This window comes from Chondrus crispus, genomic scaffold (assembly GCF_000350225.1).
Source record: "Chondrus crispus Stackhouse genomic scaffold, scaffold_208, whole genome shotgun sequence".
Taxonomy (NCBI): Eukaryota; Rhodophyta; class Florideophyceae; order Gigartinales; family Gigartinaceae; genus Chondrus; species Chondrus crispus.
In genome coordinates, this window is record NW_005179082.1 from 96,436 (window position 1) to 102,257 (window position 5,822).

Below are 5,822 nucleotides of genomic sequence, written 5' to 3' on the forward strand. Positions count from 1 at the left end.
TCTCGACACCGGCGCCCTCACCCTCGCGCATGCCGGGGCGGATGGATGCCATTAACGGCGGAGAACGCAAAGAAGCCCTCTCGCGACTGGCTGGATTCCGCTCTCAGGTCGGGAATGCCACGGGCCCTCCGCTGGGAGAACCGGCAGACCCACACCCCGTTACGCGCTCGCGTAGTACGGTACCCTCGGGTCCCCGAAAAACCGGTGGTCCGGGCCGCCTCGCCCGCGTCAAGAAACGCTAATGAATCCGCCCCTACGGCGACCGACCACCCCCGTCGGGCATTCATTTTGTCCGGAGCAGACCGTCTCGCGGCCAAGTGCACGTTTCCCCTCACGACCCTTCGCGTTCGACTCACATCACCCTCAGCTGAGCCCTTACCTCCGGCCCCCAGGCCGGAGACCAACCCGACACCCACGTCGTACATTCGCTTATCGGACACGGTCCGGGTGACGACGGGATTGCCCTATTCCGGGTGCATTGGTACGGCTACGAAGTCGCCAACTCCACCTGGGAACCCGCGCATCACATTGACTACAATACTGTGATGGAGTATTGTCGCAAGAAGCGGGTAATAATCCCCGACTGCGCGCTCTAGAAGCGACCGGACAGCGTCGGGCTCGAAAACTAATTCGGTTCGACCGAGGGACCTGTAACCTCTAGGCGCGGTACGGTGGCTACGCCGCCATAATGCCTCATGGAACCTTACGTCACCACCCCCGATCCGCCACCGCGCGTCCTGGCCCGACTACGCTACCTCATTTGGCCACGGTCTGATTTTTGTTGATTTTTGGTTTTTTGCTTGCTGACAAGGGTGATTATTTCCGTTAAAATCTCGGGCGTGGTGTCCCGCCCCCAACCAGAACGAAGACAAGCCACCGGCCCGACAGTGCTGCCGGTTTTGGTCAATGTCACCCTCCTACCGTGGAGCAACCTCTCGCGCGGCGAACGAAACCCCCCCGCCCCGCCAAGGGTATGGTGGTTTCGCCTCTTCCCATGGCAGGGGAGGGTAGGTGGTCGGCCGCAGACGGCAACGCTGTCCGCCGTCCGACCCGCGCTCGGTCCCCGTTTTTCTTAAGGAGGGGAGACCATTTTCTCACGGTAGGCGTGTTCGAGGTCGCCCCCGTACCAATGACGGAGGACGTCGGCTCGTGGCAACGAGGCCCCGACTCGCCAGGTGGCGCGCCGTCTAAGGCCTCTCCCGCTCCAATGACGGGAACATCCCAACCCGTTTGACGAGGCGTCCCCTCGCTTGGATGGCGCACTCATGCTCTCGCCCCCTGAAGGGGGTGACGCCGTTCTCATCGAGCTGAGGTCTCTGCCCGCCGCGCGTGAGACCCTTACAGTCGCTGTAGACCCCCTGGCTTTATCGGGGTCTCAGCTCGCGGTGGGGCAAGTAACCGGTCACTACCCGTACCAATGACGGAGTATTGTCCCGCACGGTAGTATCACGACTGTCAATGTCGCCATCGCCCCCCAGGCCGACCGCATCCAGATCCGAGCCGTGAATCCACCTCGACCTAGTGTCGTTCTTTTGTGTTACTGTATAGTTCCTCGTACAACCGAGACTAACGCACCGTACGCCCGCCAACCACCACGGCAGGCTCCTCTGACCACACGTCGAATCGTCTTCCTTTCTTCGGATGCTCGAAACTTACTCCCCATGCGGAAGAACCCCACCGGTGGCCTACCGCTCGCACGCACGATGTGCCTCGGAGGGAGCTTCCTCCCGTATGCGGAGATTGACGAGGATCCGTTTCAAATTAGCTAAGTAGACCTGGTCGTCCTCGGTGCTGGACGCCCACGTGTCGCAATCCCAAGCGCGAGGAAGGAGCCGGCTACATGGAGTCCAACGCATCCGCTGACGGATCAGCTCTACGAAGGCCACACGGCTCTCAGTGTTGCTTCGTCGGAACTCGGGGCATAACAACGCCGGTTCCACAACCAAGCGGTGCGTGAAGTCCCGGGGTCGCACAGATGCAATGCTGAGGCCCCCCGAGAGTTCACCAGACGCCGCCGCGCATTGGCGGATTAATTTCTCCTCCCGAAGCCCTTCGGCAGAAGGGAAGGGAACCTGCTCGAAGACTAGCGCGTCGTCATAAAGACTTCGACCCCACAACTCCCGCGGGCGGGGCCATGACCCTCCCAAATGGCTGAGCGCCCCTACCAAGGCGTCCCTTGGTGCCTGCATGACACCCCACGGGAGATGCTGCTGTTTGCTCTGGTCACGGAGCAAGAAACCGCGCCCGTCGCGAGAAAGCACGCGCTTGTCGCAGGAAAAGCTCGCGCTCGTCGCGAGATAGGTCGCGTCTGTCGTGGAACCAACTGCACTTGACGCAGAAACAGAAGCACGCGTCTGACGCGGAAACGAAAGCACGCGCTTTTCACGGGAAAAGCTCGCGCTCGTCGCGGGATAGGTCGCGCTTGTCGTGGAACCAACCGCACTCGGCGGGGAAACAAAAGAACGCGATTGCCGCGGGAAAAGCACCCTCTTGTCGTTGGATTGAATGCGTCGGTCGTGGGACAACAGCCGCCCTGGTCGCGAGTACAGCCACGCGCACCGCGGGACCAGATCACGCGTACCGCGAAAAAGGATCGCCCGTGCCGTAACGGAGAGTACACGGCGTGCAAAGACCAGCATGTCGAGGCAAATAGGGCATCCTTTCGGAAGAACCAAGTTTATGGACGGAAAGGTGGGAAAGAGTTTTGCACGCAAGCTTCATGGCTCTTTCCACTTGCCTCTTGACGATATGCTCGAGTTATGCAAACGAGGATCTATTCTCTCCTCAGTTCTTAGGCAAGCCCTCTCTACAGTTGCATAGAAATGTACGCCTTGGAGGAGCACCGGAAGACCTTCCAACTCGAGAAAGGTCTCCTTCGGAAAGCTCTTCATATATTTCAACGGCCACGTTCAACTAGACTACATGTACATCACAGAGCTGGGTAATCAGCCCATACTCCACATCGAAGACGTACACGCCGGGCTTTCCGTTACGTCACTTAAGACTTCCCGACAGATGGATGAGGCATCCCGTGTGTTTGATAACAAGTGGTGTGATGTACACGGTCCTCCAGCTGTTGTATCATCTGACCCCGAGTTCAATAACTCCGTGTTCAAGGGCTTTTACAGTACGCAAGTGTCAAGTTCCAGCCACGTCCTGCTCGAAGACACAACAAGCTTGGAGTGGTTAAGAGGAAGAATGAGTTGGTCCGGTTGATAGCCCAAAAGATGACTAAAGACGCACAGCTTTTCATGCAGACACGCAACGTGGAAGTAAAGAAGTCCGACGTTCTCTGCCGTGAAACATATGTGAGCAACATACTGTACGGTAGCAAGAGAATGAGCACCTTTGAACGCGCTATGGGCAACACTCCTTCCATCGCTGGACTCTCAAAAAGTGTTGTGACTGACCAAATAATGGCTGCTCACGAAGAGCAACTTCCCCGTCGAGCCCACTTGATGCTTGACAAGGGCCGGTCACCCAACACCGTCCTTCCCGAAGACCTTCGACGTCACGTTCTCGTCTACTACTTTAAACGCAACGTCAAGTTTGGCAAATGGGAATCCGGATATGTACGTGCTGTGGAGCCGCACATGGTTATTATCTCAAATAACCCGGAAAATCGTGGTAAGCCAATACAAGCTGCGTATGAAGATGTGCGCATAGCTCCACGGTCACACTTGCTGTTAGATCTGAACCAAATTGGTTACGTTTTCCCCCGGTCGTATGCCGTCGTCGATACGGATGACACCGAGGTAGCCATGAACCAGCATCTAACCGACAACGCAGAGTGCCGGAGTCAAGGTTTGCCGACAGAGGACGATCTCCCAGCAAGCTTTTCCGTGGGAAGAGGAAGACAACGTCCACCTTCCTCAACACGATGACATTCCTGAGCTCAGAAAAGACGGAGAGGACTCAAGAGTACTTGCCGATGAAGACGCCGCCAGGTACTTCGAAGAAGAGCCTGCCTTCTTTGCGAATACAAGGAAGTCTCTAAGTTTAGCCAATCTTGTGAGACCCCTACAGGAAAATAGCACTACGTCAGATCCAGAAAGGCAACAGGGCACTCTGAACAAACCGTTTGCCCCACCTCGTCCCGAGAAAGACACTGGTGAGGTGAGAGTCATGCCTCCCCCGGAGCTGCCGTTTGAACTCCAGTCCATGGAGCAGGACGTCCTTCGTCGAGTAAAGGGGATCATCGGAGATAAACCCGCTTCGGAATTTGAACTGCAATTCGGGCCCCGATGGCTGCTTGACAAAACCATAGCTGCTGAGAAGAATAACTACGACGGTGCCATTGAAGAAGTCAGGTTGAGTTCCATCCCTAGAGGTGCCAACATTACTTCTTCGCATCATTTCTTCCAAGTCAAGACCGATGGGGAAGAGAACAAACTCCGGCTGAAGTGTGGAATGGTGCCTCACGGCAATCCCGACAAAGATAAGGAGAGTGTCCCGAAGGATTCCGCAACTGCACAATTCCCAGTGATCAGACTGGTGTTGTCCATCGCCGCCGTCTTGAACATGATCGTTGTCACAATCGACATTAAGGGTGCGTACCTGCAGGAAGATTACCTTTCTCGAGACATCTATGTTCGACCGCCAAAAGGTTCGGCGGCCCGTGGAGTTCTGTGGCGACTTCTCAAGCCCGCCTATGAAATCGTCGAGTCTGGAAGACTCTGACAGGGGACAATAGATGGTTGGATGTCTCGGCAAGGAATTGTACCAAACCCTGGCATGCCACAACTCTTCATGAAGTTTGGCGATGGAGGTAATATTGTTCTTGCTCTTTGCAAGGTCGTGGATGATTTCCTGGTAGCCGGGTCACTAAGAGAAGTCAACGACTTCCATGCTGCGCTTGCAAAACGATTTGAAGTTGGCAGGTTCGTCGTTAACCTCCCGCTAACCTTCAATCGCCTCCACATTTCACAAGGTATGATGGTACAGTGCACATGGATATGAAAGAGTACATGGAGAAAATGGAGTTTCTGGCGCTGTCTCGGGAACAGAAAAAGCAGTTACACGAAAAAGCCACCCCGGAAGAACTCACGTCGTACCATGGCTTGGCAGGATCACTAAACTTCCTTGGTCATGGTGTCCTCCGGCAGGCTTCTTTTGCAGCAAGCTACCTCCAGCAAGCTGTAGGGAACCTAAGAGTCTCTGACTTGATTAACGGCAGCGAGGTTCTTAACGAACTGAGGGGCTTGACTCCACAGCTGAAATACTGTGCTCCCGCGATGCTAGACAAGGACCCTTCGTATTTGTGCTTCTCCGATGCCAGCCATGGTTCCACTTCATATGGCCAGACCAGATACCTCTCCGGGATATACCTGCCTGCGGGGGGTGCCGGTGTGTACAATGTCCTTGATTGGCATAGTTGCAAGCAATCCCGAGTGGCGTTTTCGTAAATTGGAGCTGTGATACTTGCCGCAGCAACGTCGACGGACTGTGGATCGCTAATGGTCGAGAGCCTCAAACGAGTGTACGGATCGGATGTTCCCCTTCCGTTTATCCTCACGGTTGATTCGCACGGCTTGTACTCAACAGTGACGACCCTTCACGATGGGACAGACTACCGTCTCCGACCCACAGTAGCACGAACGCGAGACTCCTTCGAAAACGGAGACATATCTACGATGCAGTGGATTGCTGGCAAACTAAACCTTGCCGATGCCTTGACGAAGAGAAACTTGGAAATGTTCCGAAAGCTGAACAAGGTCATGCTGAATGGAGTGCTGGACCCCTGCATGTTCGACAAGGCCAAGCGGATCCAGTTTAATTAGCATCAACTCCTCATCAATTACGACCCGCCTCGTCGGTCGGGA